At 35.9% G+C, this 22,293-nt stretch overlaps 1 protein-coding gene and 1 long non-coding RNA gene across 2 annotated transcripts in view; one reads left to right on the top strand and one right to left on the bottom strand.

The window, feature by feature from the left end:
• LOC127983544 (neurexin-3b-like) overlaps positions 1–22,293 on the bottom strand; it is a 105,815-nt gene that overhangs the window by 22,562 nt on the left and 60,960 nt on the right. The gene's annotated exons all lie outside the window — the stretch shown is intronic.
• On the top strand, positions 1,289–3,867 carry LOC127984535 (uncharacterized). Its single transcript, XR_008160614.1, has 3 exons — positions 1,289–1,457; positions 2,220–2,403; positions 2,542–3,867. It is a non-coding gene; the product is annotated as an uncharacterized LOC127984535 (long non-coding RNA).

Here is a 22,293-nt window from a genome sequence, read left to right as displayed (position 1 = left end):
TTGGGTTTTAAAGAAGGTTTGATTTTCTTCATATCAGTCTGTACAGCATTTACAGCAATTTCACTGTCCACTTGGTTCAAATGTGGATGAATGGCTACACGTAGATGTGTGCACACACTGCCAGAGCTGTATGAGATCACTACCATGCTGCATTTGTATGGGTGTTTTTTGTTGGTGTCGTTGTTGTTGTTGTTGTTGTTTTTCGCATCTCACTTGTTTAATTTCTAAAGGGTTTTCACCATTTCATAAACTCTTCATTCATGCTATTACATACAACAACCAAAACAAAACAGTGAATTGACATGAAGAAAAAAAAAAAAAAAAAAAAAAAAAATATATATATATATATATATATATATATATATATATTTGGTACTTAAAACCCTCTGGAGTCGATTACAGGTGTATATGCGTTATGAGTCATTTTCTCCCGATAACCCCGAAAAGAACTTAAACTACACTTTCAGTTTTGATCGTACAGATAAGAGCAATACATCAATCAAAGGGTCTACTTTTTTGAATACAGACATAATAACAACACAACTTTGTGCGCTGATCTTCAGTTACAAACACGTCATTAAAATAAACTGTAACTCAACGAAGAGACATGAGAGAGATATCCATAGAATATCAGTTTTTTTCTGCAGTAATCCATAAGTAATCCATATGAAAACAACGCGATGTCCGTTTTTCACGTCTCCCTTCATTATATTCTAATGTGACCACACTCCCGCGCTGATCGCTCTATTCAGATTCTAATGTTTCACTGAAGCGCGCGGCTTGAATATGCCCACACAACAGAAGACAACGCAGTGAGACTGTTCTTCAAGTTCATTCGTTTTACTGTTTGCTTCGCGATGAGAGGAATAAGACATAATTCACCCCAAAAAGATGTGATGTGGTTGAGGATTTGAGATTTTGATTTGATTTCTGAATGATTGTGTGAGTGAGTGAGTGAGTGAGTGAGTGAGTGAGTGAGTGAGTGAGTGAGTGAGTGAGTGAAGTGACATTCAGCCAAGTATGGTGACCCATACTCAGAATTTGTGCTCTGCATTTAACCCTGACTGGAGTAATATTGTGACTGGAGTAATGATGCAAAAAAAAAAAAATCAGTCTGAAAGTCAGCTTTGATTGTTTCTAATAAACTGTTCAACTGCACTCCTTAGTGGATATTAAATTATATTGTGGTATAATTAAATATATTCTGAATAAACTACAAACATAAAATTATATAGATTTATTTTGTCCTCACATTCTTTCTTGTAACTCTTCCCTCTCAGTGAAACCAGAGCCATATAGAGTGAGAGTTGCGACAACTCCATTGACTCCAATGGAACGCTTTTTTTACAGCAATGGCGGCTCGTGGAGCCTCTAAATAGTTCCCGGAAGTAGCAGCAAACCGATGCCGCGCCGTAGAGATGCAGCAGAACAAACCGTTCGCGACGCACTTTTAAAAGGTAAGACGTTTAAATAATAAGATTGAATATTATCAGTACATCTTAATAACAATACATTGCAAATTAAAACCTTCTAGTAGATTATCACTCATTAAATGAGTAGATTTATGGTTTGTTATCAGATAACTAACAGATTAGGCTAGGATTGGAGCTGAATAAAGTTAGTAACGAACACCCTAATAATTGTAAAATCTTTTCTCATAATTCAGTTTCATCCATCGTGTTTGCAATAAGAAAAAAAGGAGTATAAACTTTTTTTTTGCAGGGTGGGGAATGTTAGCCAACGTTACATAGCCTATTACGTTAGTTCAATATAACGTGTGACAGCGGTGAGTGGAAGTGGTAAAAATTAGATTATAAAGTTTGTTCCTTATTACACGTATTAAATTACTTAATAATAAAATGCACCCTATTGATATACATTTAGAGTGAATTGAGTTTGCAAAAACATGGGTGGAGTGTTTTTATTGTGATTAATTTACTATTACCTGTCTATATTATATAATAATACTGTATTATATACTTAAACGTGTTAGTGTTTAAATGTAACATACTGTAACATTCTGTGGGTGCTGGTGGGTGGAGGATTAGTGGTGCCACTGGACTGTTCTGGGATGGAGCATCAGTGAGGATGCAGGTCAGGAGAGCTGAGGGGACCTTTTTTTGATAGCTGAATTTTCATTATTTTTCTTAGTGCTGCCTTTGCATTGTTTGATTTTTTTTTTTTTTTTTTTTTTCTTGTCTCTTAAATTTTTTTAATAGACCCAGGTAACTGGCTGACGGTTCACTGGAATGCTGACTGCTGCTGGCTGACTTGCTGCTGGTTGACTGGGCAGTGTCACCTGTCCCTGTCTCTCCTCTCTAGCCATGTCCTTTTTCTTCACTCTCACTTTCCCTTCTCTGAGTGTCCTCGTTCTTTTTTCCTCAACCTTTGAAACTGATAGAGGTAGAATACATGGTTTTGCTAATTTTAAATATTGAAAAAATCACATCACTTTACTTCAACTAGTACGAGTTTGTACTTATTATATATGAATCACCTGAAATAACATAGCTGTAATCAGCAGCCATTTCTTGTTCACAGGTCTAGGGGTGCATCGTGGAGCAGGGCCCTCCTCTTTTTTGACCACAGGATGATGTACAAAGATTGTGGGAATAGCATCTGACCTCAGCCTACTCTTGAATTTTTTGGTCATGACAAATTGCTTTGCCGCAATTTGTCTTGCATACTGACTTCAGTTTAGTTTATACACACACCTTTTTTTTTGTCTACCCACATACAGTACATATCACATGGTGGTTAAATGCACAGTTATAGGTAACACTGATGACTCCCTGCAATGTCTCACCCTGAGTCTCAGCTCCCTGGGTTTTGCAAGGGTTTGCTTGTTCCTTATTTCTAGTAAAACATTGTCAATGTAAAAAAGTGCAAATAAATTTAAGTATAATTACCTAACAATTTTTTGTTGTTGTAATTTTTATTAGTTTTTAGATTGCTGACTTGAGCCAACCATTATTTTCTCCTCTCCATGTCAGCGGGGAAGCCATACATTCGCACACCTTTCTCTGACTGAGTGGAGCATCCCCATGCAGCACAATAAACCACGGTGGAGACTATGCAAGGACAACATTAAAGAAAGGACACATACAAAATGCTTGTCATGCTATTAAATTTATTAGAAATGTATTCATGAATTGCTGTAAATAGTTTATTGTATAATTACAATTTAAAATAACTGTTTTCTATTTTAAAATGGAATATACTCCTGTGATGCCAACCTGAATTTTCAGCATCATTACTTTTGAATGGCAGTGTAACTTGCATGTTTATATACGAGTATGCTTAAGTTGTTTTAAACCTGAATATATTGTGTACCTGAATAAGTATTGTAAGAATTATAAACAGTAAGCTTCATTTTACATTTATTTAACATGCTAATTACTGCTGCTAACAGTTAATTGACCCATAGTGCGTAGCGAGCTGAAAATCACCTGTCACCAGCCTGTCTCTGTACTACCTGAAAGTCATCAATATGACATGAGTTAACATTAGATCAGTGAAAAAATGGACAATATGTAACGTAAAAAGGCAACAGCAACCCGTGTTTATACAACTTAACATTAACCTGAAATACGTTTTTAAAATAACGGTAATTGAACACTAATCCTCAAATATTACCCGATTTGATATTTTAAAAACAACATCGCTGTAACTACATACTCATGCTACATACATATGTCAGAGTGTTGTATAAATATATAAAATAAATGCATTTATTGACTCCTTATTACCAGAAATCGCAGTTCTGTCACTCTACTCTATCAGTTTGAATGGCCGCCAACGCACTTCCTGGAACTATTTGAAGTCTACACGAATCACGTGACAACCAAACATTTCGAACTTCCGTTGTCGCAACTCTCTCTCTATATGGCTCTGAGTGAAACAAGCTGACTTAAAGGCTCATTATGCAGCTCATTATGCAGGCCTTTGTCTTCTATGGTGTAAATCACAATGATATTCATGATAGTTGACGCCTCCTCGCATATGACTTTGAAAATTTTAATCAATATATTGTTTTCTGTAAGAAAGAAAAATTCTAGGCTACAAGCTCCAGTTCTCAAAAGTCCCTGGAACCAATGTTCTGTACGTGTTTTATTGCCTTCTCCAGGCCCCAAAAATACCCTTAGACTCCAGAGGGTTAAGTACTTTTAAAAGCAAAGATTTTGTACTTTTACTTTAGTAAAAATCTGTCAACTTTCACTTGCAATCAAGTAATATTCCACCAGCAGCATCTTTATTTTGACTCAAGTAATGGAGTTGTGCTCTTTGTCCACGTCTGTTCCAGACTAAGGAAGTATTTAAATAAAAATATCAGAAAACAAATATTTTCAACACTGATAACAATAAGAAATGTTTTGCAAGCAGAAAATCAGTATATTAGAATTATTTCTTTAGGATGAAATGACACTAATGACTGAAGTAATGGTTGCTGAAAATTTACCTTTTCCTGTACAAAAAAAAAAAAAAAAAAAAACTACAACTTTAAAACAGATTAAAATAGTAAACAGTTATTTTCTTTAGTAACTGTAATAATATGTAATAATATTACTTTTTTTGTATATTTAGTCAAATAAATGCTGCATTGAGCAGAAGAGACTTCAAAACGTAAATGTAATGGAAGCATGATTTTTGCTAATTTCTTGGTTCTATTTAAATACTGTACCTACGTAGATAAAGACTGTAGCGAGACTTTTGTCATTTGTAAAGCAGAGTAGGCATACTGTTTTGATTGTAACACTAACATCAACTCTGATTGGTGGATCTTCAGAATTATGGTTAGTGTAGTTCTTCATTAAACATGAGTCAAAATCTTGTGGCTTTAACAGACACATATCATTGATTTTTACAAAACATACAGTATATTCCGTCCAAATGAAGTGACCATTTGAAATTTGTTGTCAGGATGTGTTTTCAGTCTGTCGGAGGGTTGTTTTTGCACCCTTAATGCTGCTACAGATTTAGTCATCTAGGAAGCGGGCCTGCTACTGGCTTCGGTAATGTGGCATGAAGAATCCGCAGTGGCAGCAGCCAGCGGTGTAACGTGCCCCACTGTGCCTCCGTACTGCAACCAGCATCCTCTAACACAAGCACTGCAGATACCAAGCTAAAAATAGAAGGCTAATTTCTGCATGACAATACCGGAGCATGATTTAAGAGTGGGAAGCGATTCTGGAAGCCTCCTACATTCTGATGAATCAGGACTGGAAAAAGCGAGCTTAGCATCAGTCATGTGCAGAAACGGTGTGCTGTGAATGAGAGTGGGCAGGTCTCAAGGGTGACCGTACACCAACCTGCCAGCTAATGCAGCCCTAGCGGAAAACAAGATGTGTAAGAGGCAGGAAGCAGTGATGCTGGCCATGATTTGTTGTGTCAAATTCAGTCATAAACAATCTGGTAACATCTCTGATGGCAACATGCTCATGAGTGGAGGGTTCCTACTTTGATTTTTTATAATATATATATATATATAATATATCCAGTTAAAAATCAAGTTTTAAATCTAGTTAATAATCTGATTTATATTTAATAAATATTTGCTCCAGTACAACATCTGGCAGATGTTTTAAGCCAAATTGACTCATTATAAATGATATAAATCAATTTTATTATACAAGAGGGTGATTTTCACTTTTATGAGAAGAAATGATCGAAAAAATTATGGCTTCCCCTTTAAGCAGACACAATGTCAAAAAGACTGTCTTTATGGTGATGAGCTCTGTTAAACTCTGATGTCATATTATTGCAGTGCTGCCTTTAGTGCAGCATTATGGTCTGATAGCCCATCACCCCACTGTCATCTGGTTGGTTAGAGGCAAGCGGCCCACCTGTCCAGCTGAGCTCTGCCATTCGACAGGTGTCAGGGGTGGTGGTTTGCATGGTGAATGATGAACGTACGGCTGACAGGGGTAGGGTGTGGGGGGGTGCAATGGTCCCTGGAGTCTAATCCCATCAAAAGAGGCAGTGATGCAGAGAGCTGGGTGAGATGGTCAAGCTCGGTGTAAGACCGACAGCAACGATTTTACACTCTCCTTAGGATCCAGTGACGACCAAATCTCATACAGGATTGTCTATTTTAAGTGGCGAAACGGGAATGTGCATAAACAGCAATTAACACAAAAAATTAATCTGTAGTGACTGTTACATAATTTACCACATTCATTCCAAACTGCCCACTCTGTGCCGCTGTAAAATATTACTCAAGGTCATTATTACAGCATTTACATACAGGTCAAATTTATGCATAAATTGTTAAAAAAGTTGAAGGCTCTTCTATATTCTGGAAACCATATAAAGAAAAATTTAAACATGAACTATTTTGGGATTATGCTGAGAGAGAACATTTCTTCCTCATTTCAGAAGTCCATCTCATGCCACTGCATCAGACTTAAACCTCTTTACAGCTTCTCTCTGTCTCTGACTGCCTCTGCCCCCAGACACCCACCACCAACCCCATACCCCTCCCACTTCTGGCCTTGATGATGAAGCAGAGCTCCCCGAAGCATGAATGACAGTACTGGGAGCCAATCACTCATCTAGAATGACGCACTACCTTATTGCCCATTATCTCTGCTGTCAGCAGCAAGGCAGAGATGTGAGCGGTGTCTATCCCAGCAGCCTCTTTGTTTTTGTCCTGTCTCCTTCCATCCAAACCCTTCCATCCACTGACAAGAATGCAGCTTAAGCCAAATGCTGAAGCTCGTCACCCTTTCATGTTTTAAATCTGTGACAAAAATCCCATATCATAGCTAATGCGTGGCCATTTTCCATATGTGTGTGTGTGTGTGTGTGTGTGTGAGTGTGTGTATGTGATGTAATTATATATATATATATATATATATATATATATATATATATATATATATATATATATATATATATATATATATATATATATAATTTGGCACATATAGCATATTTGAAATAACATATTGCATACATGAATCACCCCCGTAGCAGATCTACACAAGTGGGCTGAAAGCACTATCTAAGTATTTAAATGATGACCAATGAGTTTATTAGCTACTGATACAAAAAGAACCAAACAGATGGATCATATTAGATGCATGTTATTTTTATTTTATTTTTTTGTAATTTAATACCGACCTCAATATTTCACATAAATGATTTTTACATGAAGTTAATAAGAGAAAGTTCAGTTTATAAAAATGGCCCAGTTCAAAAGTTTACATACTCTTCATTCTTAGTCAGCATCTTTTGCATATTTAAACTCTTTTCAACAATGACTATATGATTTTGATATTAATCTTTTGAGACTGAGGACAACTAAGGGACTTATACGCAACTATTACAAAAGGTTTTAACGATCACTGATGCTCCAGAAAGAGGAATGTATTCAGGTGCCTCATCCACATCTCAAATTCCAATCAACAACTAATATATAGAACTAAATCCCCACTCTGCATTTTTTGAACATGTGTGTTCACTGCTGTATATGTGCACTTTGAATGGGTTAAATGCAGAGCATGATTTCTGAGTATGGGTCACCATACTTGGCTGTATGTCACTTTCACTTCACTTTGAAAGCACTGTTTACTTCACTTTCTTTCTTTCCTGTCTATAAATGTTCTGAAACATAGACACGCTCGACAGCAATCAGTGGTTTATTTATCAACTTAAAGCAAGCTGCTATGCTGGAAGAGGTTATAGATTAACAGGTGAATGTGGGAACCACACAGAGAGGACTCAAAAAAACCTGAGACTTAGAGCTGCCAGACAGTAGGAAACACAGAGGGAGGGTGAACTATAGCTCAGGCCTGCTGATGTTTTCAAATGTTTTTACATCATATAGTCAGTGCAACAAACACAACAAGTGTTGCATCATTGAATTACATCACATACCTGCATAATACCTAAAATAATATATTGTTTAAACAAATACACACATATTTTTAGACCAGGCGAGTTGTGCTGTTGTGCAGCAAAGAACTGTTCTGGGTGGCTTGTTATTAAAGTATTCTACAGTTCTAGGGCTCTTAGCAGGTTTTAATGTAGTTTCTATGGTGTTGTGGTTGCCAGAGAGCTGCTTACCCAAGCAATAGTTCAAAAAGTCAAAATAGCAGCAGTTCAGAGGCCAGTTGCAAAAAAAAACAAAAAAACAAAAAACAAAAACACGTACCAGAAAAATGCATTACTTATTAAACCAGTAATTATTTTCTACAAGAAGTTCAATACATCATCAAAATCCCATGGTTAGGTTTTGCAAGACATAAGGGCACATGCATATTACAACAAACCAAAGATATAGTAACAATGCAGTGTTAAGCAATGTATCTACCATGCAATAGGTTTTAATTATAACCTAAGTATGAGCTAAAGTAATCATGATGCTTGCCTTAGAAAACAACGCTAATTACTACAAAAGCTACAAAAGCTGAAAATGTGTTATGTAACATGCATGTCAGATGATGCAGCAGGCTCAGTTTAACCAGAGTGTAAATTATAGGCCAGAAACAGGTTTGTTGTTGATTTAAATGTGTCCAAATTCATGCAGACCAAACGTTAAATGCTTACAACTAAAGCTCAGCAGACTCTCTCATGCTCACTTCAGGTTTCATTTTTGTTATAGCCGATGCCCTGAGAGTTAGTGACAGGGAAGAGGAAACCGTAACGGCAGAATGTAGAAGAGTGTTAAAGAGAGGAATCTATATCTAAGATCTACAGCTGTGTTTTCAAAGACAAATCAATGTAGCTTTGAATCCAGCTGGAACTAGTTGTCGCCCATGGCCACAACAGAGTGTGTCTCTGTGTATGTGCGTGTGCACGTCTGCAGACATAGAAAGATGACAGTGGTGCTTTTCAGTGAAAGATAAGAACTGAAGAGTGTGTGAGTCTGTGTGTGTGTGTGTGTGCGTTGGACACTTTTGGGAACAAATGTCCCCAAACAATTGTTAAACCTAAAATCAGTTATACTGGGTTTCCCTTAATAGTCCCCTTGGACTATTGGTAGAGCATTGCGTTATCAAGCGCAAGGTTGGGGGTTCGATTCCCCAGGAACACATGATAGGTAAAACTTGATAGCCTGAATGCACTGTAAGTCGCTTTGGATAAAAGAGTCTGCTAAATGCATACATTTAATTTTAATTTAATTTAAGCATCAAATATGATTATTGTGCTGCATGCTATATTCTATATGTGTCATGCTCTTTTATGTGTCATATCATTGTATTTTTTTTTGGTTTGAACCTCTATAAAGATCTCAGCTGAAAGTGAAAGTTCAAAAGGTTCAGTCCCACAATTAGGGATGACCTTTGAATTGGTTGTAATTAATCACTGCTCTGAGCACCTGGGCGCTTTATCTGAGGTTAATCATGGGGCCATCCTTTCCATCAGCCATGGTTAAAAGACCTGGTCTGAAATATCATCTTCAAAATAACAAGTAAAATGCTACAACCAACATTACATAGCCCAAATTTCTTAATTGTTAATATAAAGACTGCTTTAATATTTAAATATGTATTTATTAGTATATATTATTAGTTATTCAAATTAATTAATTAATTAATTACAATTATTACGGCATTTATTGGTATTTTTGGGGTATTGGGTATGACTATGACTGAATGCATTGCTTTCACAATTCTTTCCTTTTTCAATTTGAAGATTTGAGATCCTATTCACTTCTAGAGAATGCTTGAAACATTTTATTTTTTATAATTTCTCATTTTATAGCCACCTGCTTTGCTTTCCTGTATCCTGTATCCTTTTAAGGCACACTGGATAAAAGCACATCCTAAATGAATTAATTTAAATGTAACTGTAAATACAGTGTTTCTTTTTAGCAAAGACGTTCTGGTCATAACTGCTGCAAGTGATATATTGTATGATGCAAATAATAAAATAATAATAAAAAAAGCCCTTTGAAAGAATTTTGAGACTGCCTTACACATTAGAAAACTGGCAGAATGGAACTACTGCCCATTTTGTGTACTCTGTTTAATACTTAATATAATAATACATTATGTGCTACGTGACCAATATTATTTATATATCTACTTGACCATGCATTCTTTATATATCTACTTAAATAAATATGTTTGCTAATTTGGTAGCTTGTATTGTGCACATACAGAGTCAGTGTTTGTGATTTCTGCAGACATTAGCATTAAGTATTCATTTCACACGCACAAGCCATTACACCAATGATTTGACGTATATGGAGGTAAACACTCACACAGCTGTTCTCAGGCCTGCATGCTGGAGGACTAGAATGCTCTTCACACGTGACTCTGCCCTCTTGTTTCCAAGGGGCAAATGGCAAATAAGGGGTGGGCTTTATCTGCCCCCATGTTTCTGAAAAGGGCACAATGACCTCCGGGCTCTGCAAAGGCAGAAGAGCCCTGCATTGTGTGGGCTAATGCTCTCCCAGACAGATTTCTAAATTTAGAAGAGTACACAGAAATAAAGAATACCTTGCAGGACATTTAGAGAAAGAAAGGATCATTTCATTTCCGGAGGTTGTATTTGTTGGCCACATACGTCATCAAAGCTGTCTCATTTCAGAATTGGAACCATTTTATTCCAATGTAAGAAAGAAATTATAGTCATTTACGCCTTACAAGGAGTAACAGTCAATTTTATAATCGTTGCTTTTCTGAAATAAGATGGCCTCAATGACGTATGTGGCTGACAAAAACAACCTCCAGAGGGTGCAGCCTTCGAAATGAGACACAGCTAAAGTCATTTAATACTGAAGTGTTTTAACTTATAATTGCCTGATGAATCAAGATAAATGCACATTTTCTTATTGGTCAAGCCACATTCAACTGAAAAAATGCATACTAACAGATTGTGAGTTCAATTATCTAATTTCAATATCAACATGCAAATACATATCCTGCAAAAAAACGGTCTTTTTTTTTTTTAAATTTAACGGTCCTGTTCCAAAAACTAGTAAGCTACCTTGCTGTCTACTGCCTACACAAGCAGCATATTTTTAAAGGAACACTCTACTAATTTTGAAAATAGGCTCATTTTCCAACTTAAACAGTTAAGTTTTAAAGTTTTTTAATTAATTCAGCCGATCTCTGTGCCTTCTGTTGGAAGTTAACCTAGCTGGGGACTATTTGCCCCTGCTGCACCCACAGTACCCAAGGTGCTTGATTATTACGCCAGAATGAGAGTATAGTTCCCAGCCAAATCAGCCTAGAAAATCCCAGCTTTTCATTTTCCGTTGGTGTTAGTACACAGTAGTTTTAAAAAGGAAAAATATATAAAGTCTTTGGAGATTTTTGAGTGAGATGTTTATGGTCTAATCAGATTCAATGATCTATGCTAAGCTACAGCTAAAGTGCTATGCCAGACCCGGGGATCGGCTGAATGTATTTGAAAACATTAAAACTCAACAGTCTAACTCTAGGGGAGTTGGAAAATTAGCCTATTTAAAAAAAAAAAAAAAAAAAAACAATAGTTGAGTGTTCCTTTAAGACAGCATCCTACAAAGTAAGCTCATAAGGGGCTGATTTGAAACATATATAGGCAGCATCACACAAAACAGCAGCCCTCATGCAAAACATATGATACTCTATCATAAATACATCACTGAGACAAGGGGTGTTAAAAAAAAATGGAATGCAATTTTCATGCACATCTTGTCAGCAGGGGCGGAGCGGGGGGGTGGCTAATGGGGCTTAAGCCCCGAATGTTTTGTCAAAAGCCCCGAATCTTTTAGCTTTTTTAAAATAACTTCAACTTTGTTTCATTTCCTCTCAGTCTCTCAGACTGGAGCGGCAAAAAAAAGAAACAAAAGCTCTATTACTGTGCGTTGTGGACGGTAAAGCATCACGCATCACTTCGCTTGTTTGCCAACTGCTGATAAAAACTAACGAAGAAGAATATAAATCATCTTCTTCGTCGTTGTCATTAGGGGCTGGTGGGCTTTTTATTTCACCGCCGTCGTAGCGAGCTCACTGACTAACCGCCTGAAATTAACATTATGGACATAACAATTTTTTTTTAAAAGGAACTCGTAACAGCAAACCTCACCGGCCAGAGAGAGATTCAAAAGCAATATATCCCAATGTATCAAATGCTAAGTTATTTCAGGGCATGTTTTACAACTGTTCTCGGCACATTAGTGGGATAAGAAGATAGATTAACTGAGAAATATAGCTGGAGAACAATTAAATACAAAATAGTTTGTAGGCTCTACTGGGTGAATATATTTTTTTTCTGAGTAACCATCATTTTCCCGGATAGTGTATAGATTTTTAGGCATTCTGTTATCTCAAACAGCCTGAAAAATAGTGCATTTAGCTGACATAAATGGGGGGAAAAAATCTCCCCTGCGGAGTACACCCCTGCAGCCCCCTAGGTTTGGGCTAAGCCCCGAATGTTTACATCTTCTGGCTCCGCCCCTGCTTGTCAGTAAATCAGCTTCTGTGATTAGTAGTAAATTTCCAGCACATGCTTTTAGATCAGTGTTGACAAGTCTGCTGTTTTCCTGTTGAATTGGGCTACTTTAACACTGTAGCAATTAGGCAGGTTTTGTTGTGAAAACCTGGCAACCCTATTTCAGATGGAGTGGCATTTACTACACAGAGGCGTAGTTCACTGACAATCTACAAAAAATCATGTTCATAGTCGGCAATAAATTGTTTGTGATTTTTAATGCAATTTTGTGTAGCTTGTCATTGAAATACAGCTGTGTATAGTAAATTCCGTTTCATCTGAAAGCACATGCTGTTAATTTAATACTAATCACAGGAGCCGCTTTACTGATAAGATACGCATGAATATCGCATTTTTATTTTTTTGCAAAACACTAACTGACATGTAAATATTCAAAAAAACAAATAGTACATTTCTAACATTTTAGACTAAATTTAATTTATATGAGCTTTAAAACCAGTTCAATTAAAAGCTCCAACACAGAGCAGGAGCTACTGTAATAAAACTTTCCAAATATATTGCTGTGTTAAGGTAGGGTGAAGTGAGGCTACAAAACCACTGTAAACATGCCTGCATCACCAGACTACAAATAATTATTTTTTATAAAAGCATTATCTTTTTTTATAAAATTGATACTACAGATGATACTTAATCAGTCAATTTTTGCCACTGCTGTTACAGTTGTGTAGATGTGCTGCTTTTGACAAATAAGTATGCAATATTTATGGACTTTTACTATTTAAAAGGTAAATTGGAATCAAAGCGCTTTTTTTTTTTTTTTTTTAATTCACAGTTTAACCCTTGTGTGGTTTTTGGTCTTTTCTGACCAGAGTATTTTACATTCAGAATTTTTAGAAATTATAGCTTAGCCATAATGTTACAAAACGGCACTTGGTATGTGAACACACACTAAAAATAAATAATAAATAAATAATTGAGGACATGATTCGAAAAAGCTAAGTGGTTTAAAAAAAAAAGGTCACACTCATGGCCTTCAGTCAAAAATTATCGACAATGGGAAATTAATGGGAAATGCAGAAATAAAGAACATTTTTATGTGTACAATCTACAAATCCCCAACAATGCAAAAAAAAAATTAAAAATAAAAATAAATCACGACAATGAAGGGGAGAAACTAAAATATATTTAGTGCAAAATCAACACACCAACTCATGCACATGTGGATAGAAACTTGCAAACACATACACACCTATGAACTGGTATGACTGAAGCAATGCTACTATGTAAAATATAATCAATAATTTGCCTACAATGCGGTAACAAAGTGGACAGCAAGCAAGGAGTTATACTCTAAAACATCAAGAGTGTAAAACGGATACAATCCACTCACACACACACTTACACACAATCACTCACTCGCAGAATTATACATACTCAAACAAATTTTTATGGCTATAACCATGTAGCCAAAATAAGTCTGAAGACTGAAAAAAGAGGTTAAAATCAGATCAGACTCAGAATGATTAAGCTTTGATAATGCTCTGCATTCCTGTTAATTTTTGTTACATTTTTATAGAATTTTAATGTTTTGTGTAACAACGCGCTTTCTGTGTTCAGGTTTGAATGTAGTAATAATAATGCAAAAACACTTCAAATCATCATTTAAAACAACAAAAAATATAAAACTTGAAAAAGGTCGTCTTTGAGAATGCCTTAATATACATTTAAATCCACAACCTAATAAAAGTAAAGAAGTAGGTATAAAAACAACTATTCTCAAGCCTCTAAGAGTCAAATATGGGGATTTTTTTATTTTTTATTTATCATAATTATTTCATAAATATGAATTAGTACCATGAAATTCTCTCAAACTATAATTAATAATAATAATAATAAGAATAAGAATAAGAATAAGAATAAGAATAATTCCCAAAAGCAAATTTAGCGCTTAAATGTGGAGTAAGTGACTTTTTAAAACTAATTTGGGCCGATTAGCAAAACAAACTTGTAGCCAATCAGCAGTAAGGGCATGTCTACCCATGATGTAGAGGAGAGAGCGTTCAGTGCACAGGACGGAAATTAGCCGGGCTGAGCAACAGAATGATGAAGATGGCGGATACACATTTTACTAGTTAGACTTTTTCCAAACTATAATTCCTGACTAAGTGTTTAATCAATTGAAACATTATGAAGTTTCATTCACATTATCTAAATGTTTCATGATGGCAGGAGTTTTTTTTTTTTTTTTATGTTCTATAACATAGACAGCAATATAATATAAAAGTTATCTGAGCTATAATGTTGCCAGCTTAATGATAGGCTATTCTCTGTTCATAATTATATAGCCATATACTGTATGCAGGCCTACATACGAAGCATGCTTGTGTTTATGAATGTAACTAAGCTTCTGTTCATGTATGTCTGCTCTGGTGTAAATATTTTGAATGTGTTATACCCCGCCATTGGTGTTTGCAGTCGTCTGAGGATTAATGTATCACTGATAATAAATGTGCTATGTGGTAATTGTGTTCTTTTTTCCCCCTATAAATTACTACTATCAGTGACCATCACAATAATGTTAGTAATGTAGTTTACTTTTGTAAACAGCATGCTTATTTTTATGTATTTTTTTATTCTTTTTTTTTCAGATGTGAGGATAACATTAGTTGAATTGTTGAATCCGTATTGGACTGACAAATGCCTCAGAATGTGGTCTCACTTTATTCATGATGCAAACTCAAGGTTTCAGTCTTTTTCCGTAAAAATCGTAAAAAAAGATAAAAAAATAAAAAAAACTTAATGCAGCTCAGTGGACTAACACAATGAAAGCTGTTAAAACCATCTTTCTCAGATGTAATAAAGGATTCACTGATACTGGTATCGGTCCGATACTCTGCTCCTGTACTCGTACTAGTACTCCTAAAAATGCCCCGATGCCAAAAGCTGATACTACACAGCGTGTGAACAGAGCTGTGTCCAGAAAAAGAAACACTGACAACAGAGTAGAATGGAGTTATTAGAGATTAAGGATGTCTATGAAGTACATGTAAGTAATTAAAGAAAGAGAGAAAGAAAGTGAAGTGACATTCAGCCAAGTATAGTGACCCATACTCAGAATTTGTGCTCTGCATTTAACCCATCCGAAATGCATCCGAAATGCACACACACAGAGCAGTGAACACACACACACACACACAGAGCAGTGAACACACACACACACACACACACACACACACACACACACACACACACACACACACACACACACACACACACACACACACACACACACACACACACACTGTGAGCACACACCCAGAGCAGTGGGCAGCCATTTATGCTGCAGCGCCCAGGGAGCAGTTGGGGGTTCGATGCCTTGCTCAAGGGCACCTAAGTCGTGGTATTGAAGGTGGAGAGAGAGCTGTTCATGCACTACCCCCACCCACAATTCCGTCCGGCCCGAGACTAGAACTCACAACCCTTCGATTGGGAGTCCAACCCTCTAACCATTAGGCCACGACTTCCCCATATATAATGTATTAATATAATGTTAATATAATATATTAATATAATGTTTAACATTCAGTATTCTCCCCTGTATAGTCGATGTGCACAAGCTGATTAGCAGAGCGCACTGAGTGGATTGAGCACATGGCTGCTCCATTTTCACTCCATTTTCACATGTATTTGCATTAAAACTAAATTGTAAATATAAAATAAACAAAAATTATAAGGGCATTCACTAAAAATAACATTCATTTTAAAGCAAAACTGAAACTAGCAGACTGTGAAATGTGCTAGGTTAGACATGTCTTCTGCCATTAAAAATACCATTGTAAAGGTGTGCATGTTTAGCTTGCGCTAAAATTATCGGTTTTATTCATATGTGAGGGTCCGCATGCAGTGCGTGTGACACAAATTGTGTCACCAAAATAGTATGCCCATTCTCGTATAATGTATAATGAGTGTTTCCCCACATTTGAGCTGCTGAAATGGAGTTAAAGTAACAAAAGCTTACACAATAAATTTTAAGTGTGGTAATAACTGAAGGAAATATATGTTTGCTAAATGAAGCCAACTAACATGATTCTTCTCCTTCTTCTTATTATTTTGTCTTTATGCCCAATATTTGTAAAAAAAAAAAAAAAAAAAGACAAATGCTGTGAAAATATTTATTTTTGGTATTGGCGAATACCAAAAATTAAAGCATCGGTATCGGACTCTTTCTGAAAAAAAGTGGTATCAGTGCATCCCTAGATGTGATGTTAATTCTGTACATCAGTGCTGGGTTATAATTACATTATAATCTTAGTTTTCAGTAACTTTAGAGAAAGCTGCTTACATAGGCTATACACAGAAACGAGTAACGATTATGTTTAATTAATCATAACTTAAACCGCTTGCTCCATTTCTGCAATTCAGTTTTTGTGAATGAATGACTACTGGTTGTTTTGATCTTCATCAACTGTCACTTGCACTTTGTAAAATTTGTAAAGTTAAATAAATTGGATAAATTGCCTTAAATTTTTTATGTGTGATTATTGTTTTGAATTGAAATTTTCACAGCTTATAAGCTGTTTATTAATAAACAAGCATGTTAATGTTCAGCAGCTAAAAATGCAAGGCAAAGCATGTTTATGCATATAGCACATTTCAGACACTCAAAGTGCTTTACAGAAAAGAAAATAGTAATAATAATAATAATAATAATAATAATAATAATAATAAACAAGGAATTTAAAAACTTTGAAAATGCTTTAAAAATGGATTAAAATGTATTCAAATAGGTTAAGAATAGAAAATGAATACATAAAATATAGTGCAATCAGTTCAGACATTGCACAGTGCTTATTCAGTAAATGCACAGCTAAACAGATGAGTTTTGAATCTGCATTTAAATTTGACTAATGTTTTAGCACATCTGATCTTTTCTGGAAGCTTGTTCCAACTGCGGGGGGGCATAATAAAAAATAGCGGACTCCCTTTGTTTTGTGTGAACCCTTGGTATTTCTAACTGACTTGATCCTAATGATCTGAATGGTCTGTTTTTATTCAGTGAGCGTATCAGCAATGTATTTCGGTCCTAGGCCATTGTGTGATTTATAAATGAGTAAAAGTACCTTAAAATCAATTCTAAATGTAACTGAAAGCCAGGCAGACAATGTCTGTTTTGTCTCAAAATTAACTAATTTTGAGGTTCCATAAAGGTTAGGTGTTGACATGGAAAATATCTGCCTGTGTATATGATATGGTCATACACAATACATGTACACTGTAGGGGTAAAAAATGCATAAATGCATAAATTAAAATCATAAAGTACCTGTGAAAATTTTCTGTAACTGTGTTTTGTTCACATTTACACAAACACACATACACGACTATGGTATGCCATCAGAAAAATAGTAATAGGGTGACTTTTATGCTTAAGGTGTTATTTTGGAACTTGACAGTCACATTGCCCATTTTACAGGCTCAGAATGACATGAGAGAGAGTAAATGATGACAGAAATTTCATTTGTGTGTGAAGTGTTCCTTTAAAACTGTTTTAGAGTACAATTTGACACTGCAGGATATCTCTTGAAATGTCATATCGACTGGCTGAAAGAGGAAATAGCTACAACACATACACATCCAATTACACACAGAGAAATAGAGAGCTTTGGAGGATTGTGTTCTGAGACACACTGAAACGATAATAATGTAGTCCAGCAAAGAAGTAGTAGTGTGTGACCTCAATGATAAGAATGCTGAGGATATAACCTCTAGAGATCCTCCACACAAACACACACTTACAGTGCCATCAGCTGTTGGAGTCCTTCTGACAGCAGAGTTAACATATAGACAGGAGTTGGAGAAAATGCCACTTCCTGTTACAAGAACGCGGCAGAGCACAGAGGAAGTGAACAGCTCATTATTCCACAGCAGATTTTTCATTCAAAATCCATCTTTGGACACAGAGAACAATTGAGTGATTTAGAGTCACTGTGGTGCAGTTAAGGTCACATTTTATGATCAACCAGCTCCAATTATTTTCTATTAAATATCATTACATGCTTTACGTTGAAGCTACAAAAATGGAGACTGAGTTATAAAGACGATGATATTTGGCTGATTTAAAGATAAGATGAAATGAAGTTTGAAACACATTTTACACTATTGCATTATATTAGAATAGATGTTTTACCAGTGACCAATTTTTGGAGGCTCTTAACAGAATGGAATGGTTTAATATTTTATATATCAATCTGTTGCCAATGAGATCTAGACATTTATGGCTCATATTGATTAAATATTAATTTAAATAGTAGTATTATTTTATTAGTTTTAATGTCTTTAAATACAGTATGCAAAGGAATTCTGAATAATCCAGGGACATTTTTTTAGGATGTAAATAGGGCCACAAGCATGTTTGTCCACTGATTTCCATTCCTAGTGAAACATGACTTGACTGCAATTTGACTTTGTGATGGAGTTTTTCTTTCACAGAATCCTGTATTGCGACACACGCTCAAGTTTGAAAAGTTCTTTCTCAGAGAAAGATAAAGAGAAAGCCTGGAGTTCTTTGTGCAGAATGCTATTGACATCCACTGGTCTCACCAGGACCCCATCTCACTATATTTTATTGATAAACCAGAGAGAGAATATATATCCAGTGGATCATGCATCATAAAAGCCTTTAACGAACTGACTGGAGAAAATCTTGCTTTCCTAAGTTCTTAACTGAAACTTCCTTTGGTAGCTTTCACCTTGTTGCATTTTGAATATGGAGTATCCTTCCCTTATGAAAGGAAAATATATTTACCAATATATTTCTTAAAATATATTGTGATATATTGTACTATATTATTTTCCCTTTTTATTTTCTAATATATTATATATTTGAATACATTTAATAATATATTGATGATACATATATTATATAATATATTGCAAAATATACAAATGATTGCCGCTTTCAATTTATTGCAATATATTGGAAAAAATAAATATATATAAGAATATATGCCTAATATATTACATGATATTTTCCAATATACTGCCATATATTTTTGTTTCATAAGGGTCAGTAAATCTAGTTTGGACTTAATGTCCGTCCCTGTGGCACGCCGAGCCAAAACATGATGTTCCAGAGCCTGTTCATTTCCATCATGGTCTTAATCCGAGTGTTTGCCTGAACAAACAGACTAAGCAAATGCCTCTAAGGAGCAGAGACAAAGAGGGAAAAAATAAAAGATTTGTTAATCAGCAAACTTGAAATGTGCAGTATGATAAATATTCCCATCAGCCCCAAAGGCCCGCTGCCTTTTCCACTCTCTCTGAATCACATTCTCGCTGGTTCAGACTCCGAACCAGGTCTGTTAAACAAAGAGAACAGAACAAACAAAATGCACAATATGCAGTTTTGAGCATATCCATAAACCTATCCTATTTTATTTATTTTTAGCTTCACTGGGGTTAAACTGTAGCACCGTGACTAGGAGGTGAGTTTAAGTTGATGAAGATTTGAGCAATAATTCTTCGACATGTTGTGCGGTACACTTGATGGTCTATGATGATACACTAAGCAGTTGTGTGTGCATGGTCTCATAAAGATGACTGTATGTCATGTACTTCTAGACACCAGAAAAACAGTCTAAGAACTGCAAGAGAGGTTTTTTTTTTTTTTTTTTTTTAATCTGAGACAGAGTCATGTATCTATTTTTATGTGTTTGTTTGGGTGGCAGTCCTGGCTCACTTGGGTCCATAGACAAAGAAAAAATATATATTTATTATTTATTTATTTATTTATTTAAATCCACTTGGCTAAAAAATCTGATGGAGAATGTGCAAGGAAGTGATAACTGGAATGAAAGAGGGAAGATTCAAACTGCTTTAAATCAGTGCTTCTCGGGGCTAAGATGTTGACTCAACACAATATCAAAATTGTTCACTGTACAAAAGTAAACAAAGAGTTCTACTATTAAAAGCTGTTAGGGTGATTCAAGAATGATTATTTGATGTGACTTATGTTTTCTGAGAATGAGTTGTGTAATGTAGAATATCCGCATGTCTGCATATACAGTACCTAATCTGTAAAGCTTCTTCCAAATGACCAATGTATTTGCTCTAAAATGACAGTGAGTTTGATTGGATGACCAGTTGTCCTTTAACATCGTCAAAAAGAGAACCGCTTTTTAAAACTTTCTTCTTCCCCCTTGTTTTCCAGGAGGACGGATCTTCATTAGAGATGATCTCATGTCAGCATTTCAATCATCTCTAATCCCGCTTAATGCCCCCACCACAGCATCAGGGGACAGAAGGGGCGGATGTCTCCATGGAACAGACTTTTTTTCTCACTGCTAATGTGCTATAGTGATGTAAGTGCTGAAATATGTGCTGTACTGTGTTATTTGTACACAACCATGCATCAGTCAGTCATATTTAAACAATAAAATAAAATTGACAGCACAGCTGTTGATCATTTAGCAACTATTTCCAGGTGAGAAAGCGAGCTGAAAACTGACCTGGATTCAGTTGTGCTGCTTAATGGATGGCATGTGTTTTATGTAAAACGCCACCTTTCCTGTGTTCCAGGCACTGCGGTTATCACTGTGTACTGCACTGGTGTTTACTCTGCTGGCAAGCTGCCAGAGTATTAACGGAAGGAACCATTTGACTCTGGGCCTGTGTAACACCCCCGTCCCTTTCATTTTCAATTTTACAAAACTGATGTATGTGCAGTTGTTTCCTCCAGCTCATGAATAATTAAAACTACAAAACGCATACAGATTTACTAAAAAAAGAAAGAAAAAAAAAATCAAAAGCCAGCAACTTACTCTGTGCTAGCATGCCAGATATAGGTACAGTCAGGTGTACATGATGAGAGTAGACTATTGTGACCTCTTTTGTTCTAGCCTAGATCCTGTTCCCATAGTCTATACTGTAAAAGTATTGTTGTGTCTAAACCTGCAGCTCATTCAAATCCAGACAGAGGCTTGAATAGGCTAAATCCAAGTCAAAGCCAAAACCAGAAGAAGGTTGAGTCAAAGGCAATTTTTGTGTCAAACCAAGTCCATATGGATTATAGTCCATGACAAGACTAAGACCAATCTAAAAATATGGTATTGGAATCAAGACAGACTTCAATATTGCAATATGCAATAAGCAGTATATCAGCCTGTCTGTATTCTCAGTATTATGATATGTAGACAATATTTATTTGGTGTATTGCATTTGCTGAGATTCTGAAAAGTTGTCAGAGTGGACACTGCTATCTTGGGAAATCAGGTGCTTTGAGATAAAAAATGTAAAAAATAGAAAAATAGCAGAGAACTAGGAGTCGATCATCTCTTTCAACAAGTGCTATGGGTAGATCACATCCATCAAGATGGTGGTTTACAATGTATTTAAACTACTGCATATGAAAAGAATGTACTTTATCCAGAGCAAAGAAGTTCATCATCAAATCCAATACATACTCTGACAATACATGAATTTGGCTGGAGCCTATGTTTGCTAGGAAGGAGGTCATCCAGCCGAGCTGCAGGGGGATTAACATAGGAATCAAAATCTTCATGGGATTAAGAACATGTGTGGCCCAGACCTGTACTTGTCCAAAGTATTTTAATGCCCCCCCCCCCCCTCCCCTCCCCAATAAATAAATAAAGCTATGTATGTTGACTTGTGGAGAGGGAAGCAAAAGAGGTGTTAAGACTGTGGTCGAGTGATTACTGTTTATGGCACTGATGGGCATTGGGATGGGATTCACAGTGAAATCAGATGGGACAAGAAGGGGGATGAAGTAGGAGAGGATGGAGGGATGGGGGTTGGGTGTGGGGATCAAGCAGATGGAGAGGAGAGATCAAGAAAAGAGGATTACACCACGTCAAACCATCATTGGACACAGAATCAAACTGCAGTCACTA

The sequence above is a fragment of the Carassius gibelio genome, chromosome B20, assembly GCF_023724105.1.
Source record: "Carassius gibelio isolate Cgi1373 ecotype wild population from Czech Republic chromosome B20, carGib1.2-hapl.c, whole genome shotgun sequence".
Lineage (NCBI taxonomy): Eukaryota > Metazoa > Chordata > Actinopteri > Cypriniformes > Cyprinidae > Carassius > Carassius gibelio.
The sequence above is the reverse complement of the archived record's forward strand: the minus strand, read 5'-3'. Positions and strand labels throughout refer to the sequence as shown.